Source organism: Patella vulgata, chromosome 4 (assembly GCF_932274485.2).
Source record: "Patella vulgata chromosome 4, xgPatVulg1.2, whole genome shotgun sequence".
NCBI lineage: Eukaryota > Metazoa > Mollusca > Gastropoda > Patellidae > Patella > Patella vulgata.
In genome coordinates, this window is record NC_065882.2 from 29,621,486 (window position 1) to 29,645,623 (window position 24,138).

Below are 24,138 nucleotides of genomic sequence, written 5' to 3' on the forward strand. Positions count from 1 at the left end.
TTATTTGATAATTCTGGGTAGTATATGGTAATATTGCATAGCGATGGGTTATTTGCTATATTGAGAAATCCCCAATCGCATCTTAAGGACCTTTTCCACTCACTGTTATTGACGTAATCAATCACTAATTACAATATATTACAACGAATTGCAACGAAAGTATACATTATGTTCTTGTCAACACATCACATACACAGGTTATCTCCCTTCACACGAGTGAGCGTGAAACTTTGATTTGGGCTCAAAGCAAGGGCTTCTTAAATTCAACTAAATTGTTATTTTGTGTTTCCAAAGTCAACAATTTGGAGTTATTGGGTTGTTATTGGTTAATTCGACGCGCCCCCCCCCCCCTTTTAATACACTAGTTGATATATCGCACGAACATGATATTTCATATAAAAAAAATAAAATCGCAAAACATGCGTTTAGTCCCTGAGCAGGCCCGACCGAATCTGTTCCGTGACGTTACTACAACGTTATTTAAACGTAATGTGGATAGCTAGGTAATTCTATCCAAAACAACCATTCACCATGCAAAGCTAGTAACGGCTTGTTTCTCCTGTAAATGATGCTAGATAAGGGTTTTAAACATTTCATATTTGATAGCCTTTCACATGTAACAGTGTTATGTAAAATAATTAGTTCTTAAAAGTTCTTTTACTTTTCCATGATTGGCCTTTTCACCGCTAATCAATGTTTTTAGCTGTCCGGTTTAATACAAAAGAGTTCCCCTGAGTTATAATTGTCAATTGTTAACAACAATAGTCTGCTATTTCTATACGACATATTCGACAATGTGATTAAATTGTTTTTTAGTATTATTATTCAAAGTGTCGTTTTCACTTTTTTTAAACTCGCGGAATTCAATATCCAGCTGTACGTGGTACTACTTTTCAATATATCACGTGATTTTTCTTTTGTATAAAATGTTGACGGAAATTGCCGCCATAATGTGTGTTGTCAAAGTTCAACGTATGTTGTGTTGAGGTAAATTTACTTATATATCATATTTACTGTGTTACGGTTCCGTACCTAAGCACTTATGAGAACGTGCCGTGGATGAAACACACAATGTTAAAGTAATTGGTCCATTCAATAACCATAATATTGCATACTTCAACTTTTTAGAAGCATTAGATCTAGTGCCATTGATTAATAATGGCAGGTTGTTATAATATTAATAATAACTTTAATTATGTAGAATTACATGCATAGATTTTAAGTGGGTAAGTTGCTGGCTCACGTACTAGTCTGGGGGTCGGGTGTTCGATCCCTGCATTGGCCAAGAAAGTTCATCCAGATTTTCGTGTGTGGTCCCCCCTTGTCAGTGATGCAGGACGGGAGGGCGCGACAAGGTTATCTAATCGTTTGGGTGGGACGAAAAACCGAGGCCCGTGTACACATTGACAAATGGAATTCGATATAAGAGTAGGCCGTTGTGCCGCTGTCCGGGCAAAATTTCCCTAATAGCACACTGTATGGCGTATGCCCGTCTTCATTAGCCCAGTTCGGAGCAGAATATGAAATTGTCAATTAAATTCCCCTAATAAACTACAAAAGAAAAAATATGTGACAACCCTTGTCGACTGCTCGGACGATTTAGCTGCTGTGGGCGTATGTTTTGTTGCCTGGCAACCTATCTTTCTATAAGTAACATTTCAATGTTTTTGGTCCATCAAAGTGTCAATTAATATTTTGATCAAATTTTCACCATGACCATGTGATGCCTAATGCCATTTACAATTTCATAAAAGTAATTTAAGGTAAGTAATGTCAGTTTGGCAAAAACTGAGTTCTATTTTTTATTCGTTTAAAATTATAATAGTTGATTCCAATAGTCATATATATGTTGAACGCAAATTACCCTCCTTGGACAGATTACCCTCGTGCATGTGCGAATCTCCGTCTAATTTCTGATGAGTAATCTGTGCGCGCGAAGTGAACTTTGACTGGAGTACCGGACTATTTAATGGATTACCGTGATGATGATCCGCCATGCGGCTCTCAGTATTCCGAACTTACTGTATCCAAAAGAAAGCAAACAGGAGATCTATGAGTTAATCTAAGAATTCTAGTGTGAGATCGATATCCTAGATATGATAATGTGACCTTGCAGGGGCAAAAAGAGTGTTTTACTCTGTGAAGAAATGGGGACTAAGGCTGGGAATCGATATGAAATTTCAATATCGATTATCGGCAAGAATTTGTCAGCGATTATCGATAATAATCGATTATCATTCTTCCGGAAAAACCGAACTTTACCGACCTGTTATTTGTGTTGATCGAGAAAAAGTAGTGTTATTATCCTAGTCTAATACTGTGCCGATGTACGTAAAAAAATCAATTAATGTAAAATAATTAGTTGCTAAATGTAGGATTAACTTGAGTATTATTCTAAGTTTTGTTCTTGATTCATTTGAACCTTTTTTTTATTCCAATATCTCCGATAAATACAAAGACAATACATGGTTTCTCTTTGCAAGTTACTGGCGATCAAACAGTTTTACTAATAATAGAATAAAATATAATAGAAGGCGTCTATTGATTGGACAATAAAAAAATAATTACCGGCTTTCAAAGTAGAATTTTTATGATTGGTTAATTTTGACGAAAACCAAAGTAGAATTCTTCCAAGAAATTACGAGAGATATAGATATTTTCCCGGGAAGTCAAAAACGTGGTTTGTATGGGCTGTATCTGACATGATTTAGTAATAAAAGCTGAGTTGATCATTAATAATACAATTAGTTTTATCGTGAAAGCAGACAATTTCTCTACAAATCAATCAAGAGCAAAGAAGGGAGATAATTCTAATTTTACTATATCACGTGCGATCGTCATTGTTCACAAAGTGCGTGACCTATTTTAGTTTCAACTAGTAATAACAACAAAAACAACGAAAATATTAAAATAATGTATTTAATAAGTGATCATCCCGAGGGCTACTGCTAGTCGGACATCCCTACGTAAGGGACGTCGGGTGCCCTGTGGGCGGGCGTTTTTTTGTTTTTATATGGCCACATTGAAATGTGGTCGTATATTGTTGTCGCCCCTGTCCCTGTCCGTCATGAGACGAAGAAGTTTATTGATTTTCAGCGATTTCTGATAATTTTTATACGCCGATATTTTCATATGTGTATATTGTCGTCATGTGGACGTATATTGTCGTCGCCCCCGTCCGTCCACAATTGTTTGTGAACAGTCTACAGGTGACAATTTTTATCCGATTTCAATGAAACTTGAAATATAGGTTTATCACCCTAAGATCTCGGTTCCTTTCGATATTGGCATGTATCGGACTGTAACTTCATGGATTATGGCCCCTGATTGTAGAGGTCACAATTTTTATCCGATTTAGTTTAAACTTAAAATGTATGATTATAACCCAAAGATCTCAGTTCCTTTCGATATTCGCGCACATCGGAACGTAACTTCCTGAATTATGGCCCCTGATTGTACGAGAAATCGCGTTTTTAGCTTGTGGACCCTATAGAGGTCATAATTTTTATCTGATTTAAAAAAATGTATTATTATATCACCGTTTAACCCTAACGACGGCTGAGTTGTGGACCCTATAGTGGTCACAATTTTTATACGATTTTTTTGAAACTTGAAATGTAAGTTTATAACCTAAATATCATGGTTCCTTTTGATATTTGCGCATATTGGACCGCAACTTCCTGAATTATAGCCCCTGATTGTACGAAAAATCGTGTTTTTAGCTTGTGGACCCTATAGAGGTCATAATTTTTATCCGATTTAAAAAAAACATTATTATAACCATTACACCCTAAGGACGGCTGAGTTCGAATTTCGTGAAAATCGGCCCAAAACTGACTGACAAAATGGCCGCCCTTCGTTCTCAAATAGGGTAAAAATATGGTATATCAAGGTTGTGGACCCTATAGAGGTCACAATTTAAATCCTATTTTGATCAAACTTGAAATGTAAGTTTATAACCCAAAGATCTTGGTACCTTTCGATATTCGCGCATATCAGAACGTAACTTCCTGAATTATGGCCCCTGATTGTACGAAAAAATCATGATTTTAGCTTGTGGATCCCATCTAAAAAAACCTATTATTATATCACCGTTACACCCTAAGGTCGGCTGAGTTCGAATTTCGTGAAAATCGTCACAAAACTGACAGAAAAAATGACCACCCTTCGTTGTCAAATACATGTAGTGTAAAAATATGTTATATCAAGGTTGTGGACCCTATAGAGGTCACAATTTTTATTCGATTCTGTTGAAACTTGAAATGTAAGTTTATAACTTCCTGAATTATGGCCCCTGGATGTACGAAAAATCACTTTCTTTTTAGCTTGTTCTCTATCCATCTGTCGAAAATGTGGGCGTATCCTACCTGGCAGCCGCTGGTTGCCAGAGTTATGGCCCTTGATCACTTTGGAAATTCTTGTGGACGCTCTAGAGACTAAAGTAAATATCCGATTGACTTTAAATTTATATACAGTGTTGAGACCATGAGACGAAGAAGCCTAGTGATTCTCAGCGAATTCTGATAATTTTTGCCAGAATTATGGCCCTTGATCACTTTGAAAAATCTTTTGGACACTCTAGAGGCTAAAGTTAATATCCGATTGACTTTAAATTTATACACAGTGTTTAAGTTTAAGGTCTTGAGACGAACAAGTACATGTATATTGATTTTCAATGAATCTTTATGACTTGAACAGCTAAATCCATGATGTTAAAAGTTTTGTATACTACATGTAAAAAACGTTAGCATGGGGCAGAACTTTATAAAAACCAAACAAATTCTAATGGTTTTCTGATAATTACTTTGAGTTGTTACTCTTAAAGATACATTATGGGAGATTTTTATAGAGATTTGGCCATTTTTGCTATAACAGTTCAAAAGTAGATGATGAAAGAAGAATATATTGAAATTTCAGTCAAATTACTTTATTCTGAATTATTCTGTAATATTTGACTAGAAATGGTAATCAAATATATCTTCACCGTGGCCGATCGTTTGATTGACAGGCGTTAACTCAACCTACATGTACATAATCTCAATTATCAAGTAACGTTTTCAATGGCTTGAGATGGGGTTGCAGTTCAATTCGTATCACATTTATTTTTACTATAAATTAAAAATAAGACTTTTATTATATATAGATAAGAAGCGAAAGTTTGAAAGGAATGGACCAAATCAATGAGGCATAATTATAGCCTACTTCTTGTTAGCCTGCGTGTACTCTTGACTCCTGAAGCAGACTGAGACAAATAGGAAACACTACAGTGATCCAATGGGGCTGCAATTCAACTGGGGTGATGTTAGCTGCGATGTTTATCAATTTTTCTGTAAACGCAAGTGACAAAAGAGCGTATAATACCAAAATCCAAACTCTCATTTTAACCACAACTGAACATAATATCAAATCCGTATGTATCAAACTTTCAATCAAATTGACTGACATTCGGTATCGCTCAACAGCGACCTCGCTTCATACACTCTATCATTTAGCCTCGATCTAACTGATGAAGTCAATGTAACGGTTAATAATCTCTGCATGGGGTGCCATATTTGATTTAATCAATCAGTGAAATCCTATTTAAATCAAAGCTGTAGCCGAGTCATCCGTGGGTCTACAGAGTTGATTTTGGGTTTGTTGTTTAAATAAAGATCTAATTTATAATTTCTATAACATCTGGCGCCTAAATTAAGACTTGCAATATTCAGATTTAGCTCTTGCATAATGTATGTTTAATCAGATTTTAATGTATTATAAATGTTTCATTACCGACAATGTGTGACAACTCTTGTTGACTGCCTGGACGATATAGCTGCTGTGGGCGTATGTTTCATTGCCTGGCAACCTATCTTTTGTTTTGGTGATAAGGCCTACGGCACCACAATGCCTGGCCAAGAAAAATCACTGCATCCTTAAATCTAGGTTGGACAGGCGTAGGTGGGGCCCTAGGTCGTAGCATTACTGGCTAAGCGGGCCAGACTGTGCATGCTCGCCATCCTTTTTCTACCCCAAAACTTTCTCCTCTCCTTTCGATGAGTTTTTACCTTGGGCATTCCCTGCAAAAACACTATGTCTCAAATTAAACTGGACCAAGCCTAATCCCTATGGCTTCCTCCAGTAAGTTTCTTAGGAAACATTTTGTCTACGATATCACCTTAGGTGGATGTGGACGTAAAACTCTAGAAACGAACGAAATGATAATCAGCCTAATCTTACTTGGTATTCACCATGGATCAGTGCGTTAGTATTAGTCATTTTAATGAATTTTGTGACCGTCAGTTTACTGGTACAAGTACGAGCAAATTGATACGGAAAGAAAAGTATGACCGCATAGTTGACTACCTGAAAAGAAGTAGTAGAAGGGCTTTGTGTTATAGCCTAAAGCAGTTTCCGTCGATAGGTCTACATGACATACTTTGTGAACCTACAAGTAAAAGAAAAGGTAAGATTACCAAGTTACAAATCTATTTTATCTTTTTACTGATCGTTTACGACGTGAAACTGAAAGAAGAAGGTAAATCAAAATGCCTGGATTTGACTGAATTATTGAATAGTAGATATTCCAGTATTTCAGTCATTCACTCCAGGGAAACTGATTAGTGATATGGCATTAATTTCTAGTACCTAGTGCAAGTGGGCTGTTGAAATTTCAATTTTTCCATAGACAATTTCAGCCATTAATATGGGTGAGCTATCTTGTCTTGCAACAGATTTTTATTCATTTTGATACAATAATAAGACCCATATCTTGTGTCATCTAACTAGTCTAGGCTATTAGTAATCCATATTTTCTTGCACTAATAATAATAGTAATATTACTTATTAGTAACTACTCATAAGGAAGGGATGTAGTGATAACAGCCCTATGCCATAACGGCCAAAAAACGGTTTGGTCAAAACGGCCCTACTTTAGTCATAACGGCCCAAAAATTTTGTCATAACGGCCGAACATTTTTAATTTAATGAAAAAGAATATATCTGGGCAAATATTGTGGTTGTTTGTTATTGTTTATTAAAGATTTAACGCCAAATACATTAGATATGATATTATGGACAGGTTGATTTAATTAAATTATTTACACTTAATTGGTCGAAAATTGGTAAAAACATACAATACAAACGTCCGTGTATATATCAAACGTCTCCTTAAAATTGGTTAACACACAAAATAAAAATGAAATGAAATGGGGTTTAACGTCCTACTGTTTTGCTCCTAAAAGTCCCTGTATATTAAAAAGTCATTTTAAAGCATACTTATAAAATCGCTGTAAAAAATGTTTTGGTTTTTTTGGGGGGCCATTATGACCAAATTGTTTGGCTGTTTCAACCAATTTTTTTGGGCCGTTTCGACTAAATATTTTGGCCGTTATGACCAAATGTTTTGGCCGTTATGACTAAATTGTTTGGCCGTTATTGTTTAGGGCCATTATGTCTATAACCCGTAAGGAATAGCCAAAAATTGCATTTTAATCTCATACTCATAATAGCAGATTAAGGGCTTGCTTATGTTATTATTGGCATGTTAAATCACCTGAATAAAAGCAATCAGACTGAAAGATCAAAAGATTAACTTTTAATCACCTGGCTAAAATATGTTTGACATTAGTGACAACGGATAGACTATTATTAGGTCCTATTTTTTTTTATCTTCACATTCAATCATATTAGCCTACTACTAGTAGTAAGCCTATTTATATGAGCCTTTTTAAAGGGACAATAACACTCTTGCTGGCTTGAAAGCTCCAGAAAATAAATAATATCTCTATCTAAGTACTAGATGTTTAAGTGTCCTACCTGTTGTGTAAATTATCCATTACATCCTATTTTACTTGTCCAGAGGGTTCGAAAATATTTTTAAATCGAAGTTTCATTTGAAAAGGTTTACGTTAGACGTTTCAAACCATTATGTTGAATTTTTCCAAATTTTTAAATAAGGTGTGTTAAGATGAAATTTATATCATCAATTAATTGAAATATTCTAAAATAGTACAATTTGTTGACCAGAATAAAGATTGGAAAATATTATTCAGTTACACCAAGAGTGGTATTGAGCCTTTAACCTTGCAAAATCATTGTATTTTTAGAATGAGAGGATAGTGTGCTCATGTGTTGGCAATAATAATAATGATTGAAATGGAAGAAAGCAGGATAGTAAAATGTCCCTTCTCAACCATCATCGATGAGTTTACCACAGCAGTAAAAATTTAACCAGACCCTGTCATGTTTCACAGATTATAATTTCAAGACCTGGGAATGTAAACAGAAAAAGAAAGCCTGTGATGGCTAATTTTAACATCAACAGGTAAGTGTTCAGATGACATGTATGGGCAACCACCACATAAGACAATGTTCTTAGGTAGTGATGTAATTATTGTGATCCTCAAGTTAAAAATATGGTCCAAAAAGTATCGTAAAAATACAAGGTGTGTCACATGCAATTTCTTTAAATAACGGTATGCTTGCTTTGTGGCTTAATATTTTCCTTTTTAGAAAAATTCAAGTATCAGATGCCAATATACATGTACTACATCTTCAAACCTTGAAGGACAGTCCAATCTCATACTTGGTGAGCAGCACAGCATACTCCATAACAACACCAAGTTTAGGTTTTGCAACAAAACTGCAGATGCAAAACCGTAATAAAAACAATATCATTAGTTATCCCCTTGTATTTTCAGTAACAAAGACATAATGCAGTATTTTATATTCCAATTTTATTTATCAATAAGGAATTGCATAAAATTTGTTAAAATGCAATAAACAAGTCAGCCATAATCAGTTTTAAATTGTTCTGCCATATTTTCAATGATAATACAGTAAACCTCGTATAAGTCGGATTCGTATAAGTTGGATTCGTATAAGTTGGATCTTCGCTCAACTCGGATAAAATCGTGTGGACCCTTTGATCCTGCACGTTTTTCTTATTAAATTTCTGCACGTAACTCGGATTTCCTATGTCGAATCTTCGCTCAACTCGGATCCTAATGTTCAATCCATTTGATCTAATCGGGCTTTTTTCCTTCGCCTAAGGCTGATCGGCAGAATGTTCAGAATTTGACTAAGTCAGTTTCGTACCGATGGCATAAAACATGGTTAGTTATTCCATGCACAGAGCCCCAAAATACTTTCCCCTATTATTTTGCCTCAAATCCGCCTATTTGACACGATGCAATAATAGAATTTCCCCTTTCAACAACGGACAATAACAGACATGATAATTTCATGGGCATTATAATACATAGACTGAATGCATGCTGCACGAGACAGGAAAGTTGGCTGTTCATTTTTATACGCCCACATTGAAATGTGGACGTATATTGCAGTCGCACCCGTCCATCCGTCCATCTCACATTTTTCAATTTCGAACATTCATCTATGGCTTTTGTCCTTCGAATTTTGAAAATACGTTGTTTACGAGACAATTTTTGTTATTTTTCAAAATTTTCAAATTTGACCTACATTTTTAGATACCTGAAGACCATCCAATTCCAGAAATATAAGTTTCATTCCGAGTAATTGCCCTTTATTTTTCGATTTTTTTTCGAATTTTCTGCCCATTTCCCAACCCTTATATTTTTTGGAAAGGATAAATCGATAGTTCTGAAAATCCTGGAACATAAAGCTATATAGTCATATCGCTGCATAAAGCAATTTCAAAAACGATCCGGAAACCGGAAGTAGTCGAAATAATGATAGATATTTCGAAAAAAAAGCAAAAAATGGATTTTTTGGGGAAAAACTCGATTTCTCCGTCCAGTATCAATGGATTAAACGAATTAAGCTTTCGTTGAGTGGCCCGAGGAATGGACTGTTGAATGATGCCCAATTTATACGGATACCATGACCAAGCAGCAAAATATGACAAGCTGAAAATCAAGTATTTTCTGATTTGGAGTGTTTTTGGACGCCTTTATCTCAAAAACTTAACCTACAATTTTTTTTTTAACTTTATCGAGAGTCCTTTTGGTAGTCTTGTGCATGAAAACATCCAATAAGTCTTTGAAATGTCTGGAATAGGATAAAAAAGGGACTGAAAATCGAAAAAAGTCGAAAAATCGTGAAATTTTGGAAAATGCTTTATTATTTTATTATTTAATCAGATTTTTACGAAAAGGTTACACATTCGGATGTATAATATGTATTGAGTTATTGAAATTTAATTTTCGATATTTTGACATTTTTGGCACTTTTGAACATAGGATTCTCAGGGCCATTTTATCTGATCAGATAATGTATAATATATCATTACAGAGCCCTGTGGCTATCTAATTGCCCAAATTGGTTATTAAAACTATCCCGACAATAATCTCCATACCGGACATATTCAAAAAATGAAGAAAAAGGTCAAAAAAAAATTAGCCCTCGTGCGAAAAACTTGATTTCTCCATCAGATCTTAGCGGACCAAAAGAACTAAAGTGTCGTTGGATAGCCCCATTTTTTTAGCCTATTCAGATGCTTTTTTTTTTCGAAAACTTCTCCTATTTCCTTTCTTAAACTTATGTTACTTAGAGTCCTAACGGTTGTCTATGGTGTGAATCCAAATTTAAAAGCCTCAATATAGTATAAATAGTTCAAAAGGGCCACAATCTTTGAAAAAAGTCGAAAAATCGTTATATCTGTAAATCTGCTTCTAATGGCATAAGAGAGAAACTGTCCAATGGATCTTTCTGAAACTTCTGGTACAGGAAGTTAAGTTCCCATACCACTTGTTAAATCTATCCCGATAATGATCTGTAAATAGGAAGTAGTCAAAAAAATCTAGATATTTTTTAAAAAAAAAGACAGTAAAAAAATCGGTGTTCTTGCAACAATCGGGATTTCACCGTCGGGTGTGACCAGATCAAAACATCTAAAGTATCGTTTGGTAGCACGATAAATGGGCTATTGTATGACACACTTACTGTCTGATTCCTGAAAGCCGGTTCAGTGCTGCTTGCAGGTCTAGTTAGGCTTTCAGACTTTGTCTGAAAGACTACATGTATTGTTTTTACTAAAATTATTATTAAGCTTTCATATTACATATGAAAGCTTATTGTTTCTGTTAAGATTATTATTGTTATTTTTTTTTTGTGTTTTGTCCACAAATCGGATTTCTCAGAATCTAACCATAGGATCGTTCTGAAACTTTTACCTATCCCCCCAAAAATGGGTGGTGGCTGTTGATTAAATATATTTTCAAAACGTTTTACGAATCCGAAATCACCGAATTTTACGAAGGAATGCATTTGACCTACAATGCTGTAACTTTGTGACTATTTGACCTATTTTACTAATTCTTTTTTCTTTGAGTATCTTGAAACATTTACTTCAAATCTGCAATTTCGGATTTTGGCATTTCGAAAATTCGTCGCTGTCATTTCGAACCGGAAGTTATTACCAATTTGACAACTTCTTTAATAGTTGTGCGATTTTCGTGAAATTTAAAATGTTAGTAGATCTTGCCAATGCGACTTCAATGATGTCCTTGGAAATTTTCTAAATTATCTCCCCTTGGTGAAATTAAGGATCAAAGTTTTCAAAAAAATCGTCGAAATATAGGTCAGAATGAACTAAAAAAAAAATTCGATACTAGACAAGTAATTACTGATTCGTACACAAAATATGGAGTTTGTCGATCGAACCGGAAGTGCCACCATCTTTAAACGTGAAAAATCAAAAAGGCTTTTTTGCTATTTTACTTACAGACTCGGGCGTCATATTTTCGGAATCCTGGAAGAAATGCCTAAAAATCTATCGGATCAGAATTTTGATTTCGGTCACGTGATGGTCACCATTTTGAATTGAAAATGAAAAATAGAAGCAATTTGAAGGGCCGGGACTTTGGAACACAAGAACTCTCCTTCTAATTAAGCTAGAATGTTCAAACTTGGTGTAGGCGTTCACTAGGTCAATGTCATGATTGAGTTCAAAGATGAGCATTTTTTGCCTAGGGTAAGCAGAGATAAGCAAGCTGATTTGTTGATTCTTTAGGGCACGATGACATTGGTTATAATGAATGGAGGGCGATGAAACTCTTGTCAATCGAGAGGCTAATAGCTGGCCTGTTGTGTGAAATCATTGTATCATTTTTTGAAAATGTCCGGAGATCGAAATCCAAAAAGTCGTATTTTTACGATTTGGGGCATTTTTAGAGGTCGTGTAAAGTAAAATAAAGCATGCATATACATATATTATTGATATTAAATATATCATATAAAAAACTAAACAATGAATCAGCTGTCATTGACAGATTTTATATTATAAGCATGGTCAGTGGAAGGTCAGCGTATTGTCTAACTTGAACTCACTGACTCCGTAACATTATTGTGGGTATGGTATAAGCTGAATTTGATGAGATGCACATATCTCGTATGACTATTTGGTACTTACAGTGTTAGACTTTGTCGTAACGTTACGGTCTCCATTCATCAAATCGTCGTTGGGGCTATAATACGATTTTGAATCAAGTTATTTATCACTGAGGGACTCAAAATTAGGTTTGATGTAGCTCTGCTCATTTACAGTGGCGAATTTAACGGGCTCATGGGTTCCAGCTCCCTCCTCTAGAAATTTCACAGCACCCGCATGGATTGTGGCTAATTTTGTGGCAGAATTTTATTTTTCTGGGGGAGGTATTTCTAAATGGCTCCGACACAAGTGCCTGAAATGCCATGAAATCACGTTTTCGGCCTCCAATTAAAATTTCTTAGCGGGAGAACCCCCTGACCCGACCCCCTTGCGGGGCTTCACGGTCGGTATCAGCCCCCCTCCCCACCACCATGGTTAATCCGGCGTTGATGTTCCCTCTTGTGCAGCTGCAAAAGAATGTACAAGTTCATTGCCTCATTGTCAAAGATCCCACTTTTCTACCCCAGTTCGGGTAATGAGGTCGAGCGTATATTGTATAGGGGATATTAAACAAGCAAACAGTATGGCTGATGTCTCCCGCCAAAACCCCAAAGTAAAAGATGACACATTAATTAATCGCACTTTCATATTTTTTTCAAAAGTATCGAGCAATCAAACTATACTGTAAATTTCATCACTCTCTGTCAGATAGAAATCAAGGTTATCTTGTCCCAAAGCATCGACCAATGAAATTGCCAAGCTGTAGCTCAAAATGTTCAGTCAAGACCTGATGAACATCTAAACCAAGTTTAAACATTCTAGCTCAATTAAAAGCTGGGTTGTTATGTTCCAGTACTTCATTATAACCAAAGTTATCATACCCCAAAGCATCAACCAATTCAAAGTCCCGGCCAATCAAGTTGCTTTGCTTATCCTGACTAAGAGAATGCTCATTGTCGAACTTGGTCAAGGTAATATGGTCAAGGTACTAATGTAATGAAACTATACACAAAGTTTCATCAAATTGCTTATCTCTGCTTACCCATTTTAATAGTCCCCTGCCAATCGAAAAGCCCCCCGACCCACCCACTCCACTCCCGTGTAATACATTAGGTTATAATTGTGTTACAAACGTATCACAAGGAGCATTTGAATATTCTCTCTGAGGCATCTGATACCACTTGTTCCTATTATTATTTTTTTTTTTTGTGTCATTTCTACAAATCGGATTTCTCAGAATCTAACCATATGATCAATCTGAAACTTTGACCTACCCCCCCCCCCCCCAAAAATGGGGTGCGAATGTTGATTAAATATATTTTCAAATCGTTTTTCGAATCCGAAATCACCGAATTTTACGAACAAATTCATTTGACCTACATTACTGTAACTTTGTAACTATTTGACCTATTTTACTAATTCTTTTTTTGAGGGGTGCCTTGAAACATTTACTTAAAATCTGCAATTTCGAATTTTCGAATTTCGAAAATTCGTCGCTGTGATTTTGAACCGGAAGTTGAGATCAATTTGAAAACTTTTTTAATAGTTGCACGATTTTCATGAAATTTAGAATGTAAGTAGATCTTATCAATGCGACTTCAAAAATATCATTAGAAATTTTATAAATTATCTCCCCTTGATGAAATTAAGGATCAAAGTTTTCAAAAAAATCGACGAAATATAGGTCAGATTGCCTTGATTTTTTTTTCTTTACTAGCTACGACACTACTGATTCGTACACAAAAAATTGAGTTTGTAGCTCAAACCGGAAATGCCACCATCTTGAAATGTGAAAATTACATAAGGCTTTTTTGATATTTTACTTACAGACAAGGCAATTATATTTTCCGAATCCTTGAAGGAAAGCCGAAAAACGGTAGATAACACAATTTTGATTTCCGGCAAATGATGGACGCCATTTTGAATTGAAAATGACAATTAGTGAAAAATCCACATTTATGGGCTTGAAAACATATACAATTGGTCGTGACCTAGAGAATATGTCTCCAGGATAGCCTGGATCATGGTCGAACGTTTGGTATTTGAATATTTCAAAAATCGAATTTCTCCTTTGATGTTTTCCGTGCCGACAAGGTTGTTTTCGAGTTTAGCTGGATTTGACTTCGCGCATGGGCTACGCTAGAACCAAAGGTACCATGAGTACTAAATTCCTGCATTCGTTCAAGTCGTTTGTTCTTGTCACCTGCCTTTCGTCGTTCTTTTTCTAAGTCAATTTACGGCTTCCATGAGGGGAAAAAAGTGGAATTTCGCCGTGACACCGGCACCGATAGTCCGAAAACCATGAAATTTGGACACAATACGCCCATTACCACCCCGGACTCTGTGCCTTACCCCCATTTCGCTCCCATTTAAAAAAAAAAGAGTTTTAGCAAAAAAACGATTTTCGGAATTTAATATTGGTTTTAACCCTGTACCCAGACAAGATATACATATTATTATAATCCCTATGAAATATTTTAATTATTTACTGCTATAATATGAATTATCACTTATTCCCCGTTAAATAAATATCGGTCACCGGGTGCAGCTGTACAACTTCAAGGACCCTGGCTTCAAGTCAATTTACGGCTTCCATGAGGGGAAAAAAGTGGAATTTCGCCGTGACACCGGCACCGATTGTCCGAAAACCATGAAATTTGGACACAATACGCCCATTACCACCCCGGACTCTGTGCCTTACTCCCATTTTGATCCGATTAAAAAAAAGAGTTTTAGCAAAAAAACGATTTTCGGAATTTAATATTGGTTTTAATTAATTTTGAAATTGCAAATGCAAAGAGATTTTATCGCCTCTTCCTTATGTGATAGGTATTGGTACTATACACATTATCCTTAAAAGACAATTTTTTAAAATGACCGTAACGATGTATCAACACTAGAAACCGAAATCGCCTATTTTGACCTTTTTTGACTGCTGAGGCATCCTTCCGATGGTCCAAATCTCTGGAATTTCTAGCGGTTGGCTGCGCCGCGATGATATTTATCACATATTAAATTGAGAAAATCCTCAGATATCAAGAACAATAAAAATTCGATAAAATACGGCAATTTTTTAAGCAAAAAACCTTTGATTGTTGGGGGTGGGTTTTGAATTTATTTTGAACGTTCTCGGAATCCAACACTCTTCTATTTTTAATATGTGATAGCTAGAATCCCATCGGAATCCAACACTCTTCTATTTTTAATATGTGATAGCTAGAATCCCAATGTACAATCTGTGCAAATTTGAAGGCAATCGGAGCACAGGAACGTTGCCTGGGTAGAGCAAAACAACCCGGTCGCGAAAATTTACCTATACTTCAAAGTGATTATCATGTTGTGTTATGATCGCCATTTTAGATCAATCTGAGTCCCTGATCCACCGTCATCTACCAAACCACTCCGAAATATAGCCAAAATCCCAAAATCGACCGTAATTTCTTTTTGCTTCGCGCATGTGCCACGCTGGAACCAAAGGTACGTTGACTACCAAATTCCGGCGAGGAACTTTTCACGTTGGTACCTAGGTGCACTGAAAACTTCAAGGCGATACCTGCATTCGTTCAGATCGTTTGTTCTTGACACGGTTCCTGCCGTTCGTTTTTTTCCGCCATTTACGGCTTCTGTAAGGGCGAAAAAAGTGGAATTTCGCCACGAAACCGGCACCGATTGTCCCAAAACCATGAAATTTGGACACAATATGCCAATTACCACTCTGTGACTTACTCCCATTTTGATCAGATTAAAAAAAGGAGTTTCAGCAAAAAATAAACAACCGATTTTCGGAATTTAAATTTGGTTTTAATTAATTTTGAAATTCCAAATGCAAAGGGATCTTATCGCCTCTTCCGTATGTGATTGCTATTAGTACTATACACATTATCCGTAAAAGACATTTTTTTTTAAAATGGGCGCAACACCAAAAACCGAAATCGACTATTTTGTCTTTATCATACATTAAATATTATATGCCATCGGTTAATTTTTATACGCCCACATTGAAATTGAATTTCAGCGATTTCCGATAATTACTGTTAGAGTTATGGCCCTTCATCACTTAAAAAAATTCTTGTGGATGCTCTAGAGGCCAAAGTTAATGTCCGATTGACTTTAAATTTATACACAGTGGTTAAGGTCATGAGACGAAGTAGGCGATTGATTTTCAGCGATATCTGATATTTACTGCCAGAGTTGTGGCCCCTGATCACTTCAAAATATCTTGTGGACGCTCTAGAGGCCAAAGTTAATATCCGATTGACTTTAAATTTATGCGCAGTGTTGTGGCCCCTGATCACTTCAAAATATCTTGTGGACGCTCTAGAGGCCAAAGTTAATATCCGATTGACTCTAAATTTATGGTCATGACACGAAGATGCCTACAGTATTGATTTTCAGCGATATCTGATATTTACTGCCATTTCCAATAATTACCGTGAGAGTTATTGCCCTTGAACACTATAAAATATCTTGTGGACGCTCTAGAAGCTAAATTCAATATCCGATTGACCTTAAATTTATACAGTGTTTAAGGTCATGAGATGAAGAAGCCAATTGATTTTCAGCGATTTCCGATTGAATCTTTTGAAAATCACACCTAACTCTAAAACTAAAGGCAAGAAACGGGCCGGTTTACATTGAAGCACAACTAATTCCTGTCCTGCGTACTCTATAAATATAATATACGGTTTTCTAAATATGCCTTGGATGGTAGCCACAAGTCGACAATTTTTGTTTTGTATTTTTCCCATTTTGTTCATAAGGTAAATGTAATTTTTCAGATACCTGATGACATTTATACTTATTGTTTCAATAGATTCTAATAACCCCCTTTGCAGTTAATATGAAAGCTTTCATATCTGCTATGCAGATCTAGTTATTATTATTATTATTAGGTTTTCAGACTTTTGTCTGAAAGACTATTGTTTTTACTAAAATTATTAGGCTTTCAGACTTTTGTCTGAAAGCCTATTGAGATTACTAAAATTATTGTTTTTATTTTTTTTTCGCGGGAGCCTATTTCTCAGTGCCTGTAACAGATACCGATATGGGACCTAATTTTTTATCGGGAAACCATGTGGTGGCTACTTGATCAACTATTTTTGAAACTTCTGCGCAGACCGGAAGTGGTCGAATTTCGTGCGGTGCATAAAAATTAAAAAATGGCCGTAGCTTCGTCAATTCTGTACCCATTTTCATACAAATGACGATTTCAGAAACCCTGAGTCTTTTCCCGAACGGTAGCAGTTAAAAATTTCGAAATTTCGAAACTTCGTCGCTGACTTCTAGCGTTCAAAAAATGAAAAATATTGTTTAAGAGACAATTTTTGTTATTTTTCAAAATTTTCAAATTTGACCTACATTTTTGGATACCTGAAGACCATCCGATTCTAGAAATTTAAGTTTCATTCCGAGTAATCGCCCTTTATTTTTCGATTTTTTTCGAATTTTCTGCCCATTTCCCAACCCTTATATTTTTTGGAAAGGATAAATCGATATTTCTGGAAGTCCTGGAACATAAAGCTATATAGTCGAACCGCTTGATAAAGCAATTTCAAAAACGGTCCGGAAACTGGAAGTAGTCGAAATAATGTCCGATATTTCGAAAAAACACAAAAAATGGATGTTTTTGAGAAAAACTCGATTTCTGTGTCCAATATCAATGGATTAAACAAAGTAAGCTTTCGTTGAGTGGCCCGGGGAATGGACTGTCGTATGATGCCCAATTTATACAGATAGTATGACCAAGCAGCAAAATATGACATGCTGAAAATCAAGTATTTTCTGATTTGGAGCGTTTTTGGACGCCTGTATCTCGAAAACTGCTCCAAGGATTTTTCTTAAACTTTCCCTATCGAGAGTCCCTCCGGTAGTCTTGTGCATGAATCCATCCAATAAGACATTGAAATGTCTGGAATAGATAAAAAAAAAGGTACTGAAAATCGAAAAAAGTTGAAAAATCGTGAAATTTTGGAAAATTCTCTATTACTTTATTATTTAAACAAATTTTTACAAAAAAGTTACACATTCAGATAACTGACCTAATTACGATTCTAACGATGTATAATATGTATTGAAATATTTAAATTTAATTTTCGATATATTGACATTTTTGCATTTTTGGTACTATTGAACATAGGATTTCCAAGGGGCATTTTATCTGATCAGACAATGTAATATATCATTACATAGCCCTGTGGCTATTTGATAAGCCAATCCAGTTATCAAAACTATCCTGACAATAATCTCCATACCGGACGTAATCAAAAAATGAAGAAAAAGGTTAAAGAAAATTAGCGCTCTTGCGAAAAACTTGATTTCTCCATCAGATCTTAGTGTCGCTGGATAAGCCCCATCAATGGACTATCGTATAACTTCTGAATGATACGATTTAGATGGCTAGAAAATAAATTAAGGTACGCCGAAAATCTAGTATTTTCCGTTTTGGAGCATTTTGAGACGCCTTTTTATACGCCCACATTTTCATGTGGACGTATTATGCCGTCGCCCCTGTCCGTCCGTCCGTCCGTCCGTCCACAATTGTTTGTGGACTCTCTACAGGTCACAATTCTTATCCGATTTCGACGAAACTTGAAATATAGGTTTATCCCCAAAAGATCTCGGCTGCTTTCGATATTGGCATGTATCGGATCAATACTTCATGGATTATGGCCCCTGTTTGTACGAAAAATCATGTTTTTAGCTTGTGGACCCTATAGAGGTCACAATTTTTATCCGATTTTGTGGAAACTTGAAATGTAAGTTTATAACCCAAAGATCTCAGTTCCTTTCGATATTTGCGCATATTGGACAGTAACTTCCTGAATTATGGCCCCTGATTGTACGAAAAATCACGTTTTTAGCTTGTGGACCCTATAGAAGTCATAATTTTTATCCGATTTAAAAAACCGTTCTATTATATCACCGTTACACCCTAAGGATGACTGAGTTCGAATTTCGTGAAAATCGGCCCAAAATTGACAGACAAAATGGCCGCCGTTCGTTCCCAAATAGCGTAAGAATATGGTATATCAAGGTTGTGGACCCTATAGGGGTCACAATTTTTATCCGATTTTGTTGAAATGTAAGTTTATAACCCAAAGATCTCGGTTCCTTTCGATATTCGTGCATATCGGACCGTAACTTCCTGAACTATGGCCCCTGATTGTACGAAAAATCACGTTTTTAGCTTGTGGACCCTATAGAAGTCATAATTTTTATCGATTTAAAAAAATGTTCTATTATATCACCGTTACACCCTAAGGATGACTGAGTTTGAATTTCGTGAAAATCGGCCCAAAATTGACAGACAAAATGGCCGCCGTTCATTCTCAAATAGCATAAAAATATGGTATATCAAGGTTGTGGACCCTATAGAGGTCACAATTTATATCCGATTTTGTTGAAACTTGAAATATATGTTTATAACCCAAAGATCTCGGTTCCTGTCAATATTTGCCCATATCGGACCGTAACTTCCTGAATTATGGCCCCTGATTGTACGAAAAATCACGTTTTTAGCTTGTGGACCCTATAGAAGTCATAATTTTTACCCGATTTAAAAAAAACGTATTATTATATTACCGTTACACCCTGGAGACGACTGAATCCGAATTTCGTGAAAATCGCCCCAAAATTGACAGACAAAATGGCCGCCGTTCGTCGTCAAATAGCTTAAAAATATGGTACATGTACATCAAGGTTGTGGACCCTATAGAGGTCACAATTTTTATCCGATTTTGTTGAAACTTGAAATGTAAGTTTATAACACAAAGATCTCAGTTCCTTTCGATATATGCGCATATCGAATTGTAATTTCCTGAATTATGGCCCTTGATTGTAGGAAAAATCACTTTCTTGTTAGCTTGTTCTCTATCCATCTCTCGAAAAAGTAGGCGTATCTTGCCTGGCAGCCGCTGGTTCTCAAACACAACAACTACGGATTTTCTTAAACTTTTTTTACTCAGAGTCCTATGGGTGGACTATGGCGTGAGTCCAAAATTAAAAGCATTAAAATAATATAAGTTGTTGAAAGAGAGCCTAAATCTTGGAAAAAAGTTGAAAAATCCTTAAATTACGGAAAATGATCTTCTAATTTTCTTTCTTTCGAAAACAGCTAACTGGATTATTCTGAAACTTCTTGTACAGATGGTAATGTAACCAAACAACTTGTTAAAGCTATCCCGACAATGATCCAAAAACCGGAAGTAGTCGAAAAAATTTCCGATATTTTGAGGAAAAAAAACGTAAAAAGTAAAAAAATGGTTATCTTGCGAAAAAGTGATTACTACGCCAGATTTCACCAAATCAAAACAACTAAAGTGTCATTGGATAGTTCGAAGAATAGACGATCTTGTGACATCTAAATGGTAAAAATTCACGGTTTAGGCAATGTGTAATGGAACGCTGAAAATCTATTATTTTCCTTTTTGGAGCCTATTCAGACGCTTTTATTTCGAAAACTTCTATTTCCTTTCGAAAACTTCTCTTACTTAGAGTCCTAACGGTGGTCTATGGTGTGAATCCAAATTTAAAAGCCGCAATATAGTATAAATGGTCCAAAAGGGCCACAATCTTTGAAAAAAGTCGAAAAATCGTTATATCTGTAAATCTGCTTCTAGTGGTATAAGGGAGGTAAAACTGTCCAATCGATCTTTCTGAAACATCTGGTACAGGAAGTTAAGTTCCCATACCACTTGTTAAATCTATCCCGATAATGATCCGTAAACAGGAAGTAGTCAAAAAAATATTCGATATTTAAAAAAAAAAGACAGTAAAAAAATCGGTGCTCTTGGAACAATCGGGATTTCGCCGTCGGGTGTGACCGGATCAAAACATCTAAAGTATCGTTTGGTAGCTCGATAAATGGGCTATTGTAAGACACACTTCCTGTCTGATTCCTGAAAGCCGGTTCAGTGCTGCTTGCAGGTCTAGTTTATTATTGAATTCACAATCAGAATGTGTCGTTACTGTGTACAAGATAGCGAATAAACGAGTTCCTGACATTACCAGTCAGGAGGATCTTCTTCTATTTGGCCCCCCCCCCCCTCGGAATATGTTGCCGCCTTTTTAAATAACACAAAATAACAATTTGCGTCGAATTACCCAATAACTCCAAAATAACACCCAATTACTCCAAAATTGTTGACTGTGGAAACACAAAATAAAAATTTAGTTGATTTTAAAAAGCCTCGCTATTTTGTGCCCAAATTGGAGGTTCACGGGAGATAACTCGTGTATGTGATTTTTGTTGACAAAAAATAAATGTATACTTTCGTTGCAATTCATTGTAATGTATTGTAATTAGAGATTAATTAATAGTTTATTAAAACAGTAATTATATCATGCATCAAACATATTATGGTATATATATAGTGCAATAAACAATTTAATGTTATAGCTATGATTCTAGAGACAATCAACAATAGGACCCTGTCAACAAACAGGTTAAACATAAATATGAACTTTATATCCACTGCAAATTAATTATTAAAATAACTACTAAACATGTCAGTGTTGATTTAAGGAATAATCAGTAAGGATTAAGCCGAAATTGTGTGACCCCTGTGTTTTTGCGTCTCGTTAGTGGCACAAGACAACTCACAATTACACTTTATTTAATCTGGACTGCTTCATGCTACAACAGATTATCTATGAAAACATCCAAACCATTATTGATGAGACTTTATTTGAATGGCTTATTAATTTTCGAATAAACTTGGGTGGTGACCTAGTGTGCTTTAACCTGTTAAGTGCGTAGGTCGTTATATAACATCTTGGACAACTGCCACTCACTGTGTATAGAGCGTAATATAACGCCTTGGAGATATTTTCCCCAACCTATTCTTAGAACATAGTTCGTCACTTGGGGAAATCCCTTGGGAATTCCCCCACGATTGCAGCATGTGTAGGACGTTATATTACGTCCTGGACAACTGCCACTCACTGTGTGTAGGGCGTAATATAACGCCTTGGAGGTATTTTCCCCAACCTATTCTTAGAACATAGTACATATAGTTCTTCATCACTTCGTCAAATTAATTACACAATAAGGGGTAGTTAACATTTTAAAAACGTCATGCTTAACAAACTTTTGGTATCCGAGGACCTTTTTTTTTAACACAAGGTACAATTTTATGGATATACAATTACTGAGTTTGATACTAAGCGACGTTTCGACGAGGATACTCTCGTCTTTATCAAGACGATAAAATTGTCGCACTTCGACCTCTAGCTGGTCGGTCATATCTGGCTTGCGGCTGTAGTTTCGATTCCTGGTGTGAGAGTATGTGGCTTGGAGATAGGGGTGCCCTCTCAACCTTGTGGGTTTACTCCTGTTTCCTCCCACAGGAAAGACCCCTGCGCATGCGCTAAAATAATAATAAAAAAAAATAAGACTTGTCTGCGATATCACCTTCAGACTTGTACCTTCGGTGGAAGCAGACGTTAAAGACTAAGAACAACGAATAAACTTAGCTCATCTACACTGAGAACGTTTTGCTCCACATTCAAGAAGTTACATGTAGGTTTGACATTATACATGGATTACTGCTGTGTTCTTATCATATTGTGTTTCCCTGAGTTGACCATCTGGAAATATCGTTTTACACCAGATACATTCTAGTTTAATATTAATGCAAAATGTAAGTAAATACAATTGTCGCTGAAATCCAATTTTCTCAAAGTGATTTCCGGTGTTTTAAAGTAGTTTATTATTAATGTAAAATATTAGTAAATGCAAAATATTAGTAAATGCAAAAGTCTTAGTGCAAATTCAGATATTTTGTACATGAATTCCGGTGTTTTAAATTAATTTATTATTAGTGTAAAATATTAGTAAGTACAAAAGTCTGAAGTGCCAATTCCTATATTTTGAAAGTGAATTCCGGTGTTTATGTTTTCAATGTGAATTCTGGTCATTGCGGTGTTTTAAAGTAATTTATTATTGATGTAAAATATTAGTAAATACGAAGGTCTTCGGTGCGAATTCCGATATGTTGAATGTGAATTCCGATGTTTATATGTTTTCAAAGTGAATTCCAGTGTTTATATGTTTTCAATGTCCAATTTTCTCAAAGTGAATTCTGGTGTTTTAAAGTAATTTATTTTTAATGTAAAATATTAGTAAATAAAATGGACCTTATACATAAGTTCCATGTAAACACGAAGGTCTTAAGTGCGAATTCCGATATACATAAGTTCCATGTAAACACGAAGGTCTTAAGTGCGAATTCCGATATTTTGAAAGTGAAATTCGGTGATTATATGTTTTCAGTGTGAATTTCGGTGTTTTAAAGTAATTTATTATTAATCTAAAATATTAGTAAATGCGAAGGTCTTAAGTACAATTTCCGATATGTTGAAAGCTGAGGTCGCAGTCACGCAAAAATCCACGTATTTCACACATTTTTTTCAACATAAACGCAAATATTGACGGACGCTGCGTAATTTACATGCAGAAAATTTCCCTGACGTGAGAATAATTAAATTATTCTATGTCGTAGTTTGTACAATTTATTGCTTCACCTGGCATTTACACACCTCTACTGCACGTAGTCTCCGTAGTTTTTTATATTTCCTCTTATTTCATTCATAAGTTCATGCCAATATGTCTACATGTACGTACATGTAGCTATCCTATTGGAAGCAATAAAATGCCTTGGGATTGGCTAGAGTAGAACACAATATACTGTTTACATTCAGCCAATCAAATGTTGGCTTTCATAGCGATAGTTTTCTCTTTACGTCCTGTCGAAGTGAAAGATTGAAATGACTGTGCCGTCAACCACAGAATGCCGTTAAGCTCCAGTCGT

At 35.6% G+C, this 24,138-nt stretch overlaps 1 protein-coding gene across 1 annotated transcript in view; it reads left to right on the forward strand.

Annotated features, from left to right (window-relative positions):
- The first annotated feature begins 891 nt into the window (after positions 1-891).
- The window catches only part of LOC126817139 (uncharacterized), a 53,148-nt gene continuing 29,901 nt past the window's right edge, over positions 892-24,138 (forward strand). The window contains exon 1 of the mRNA XM_050543948.2: positions 892-987. The gene's annotated coding sequence lies outside the window, so the exon portion shown is untranslated. The remainder of the gene's footprint in view (positions 988-24,138) is intronic.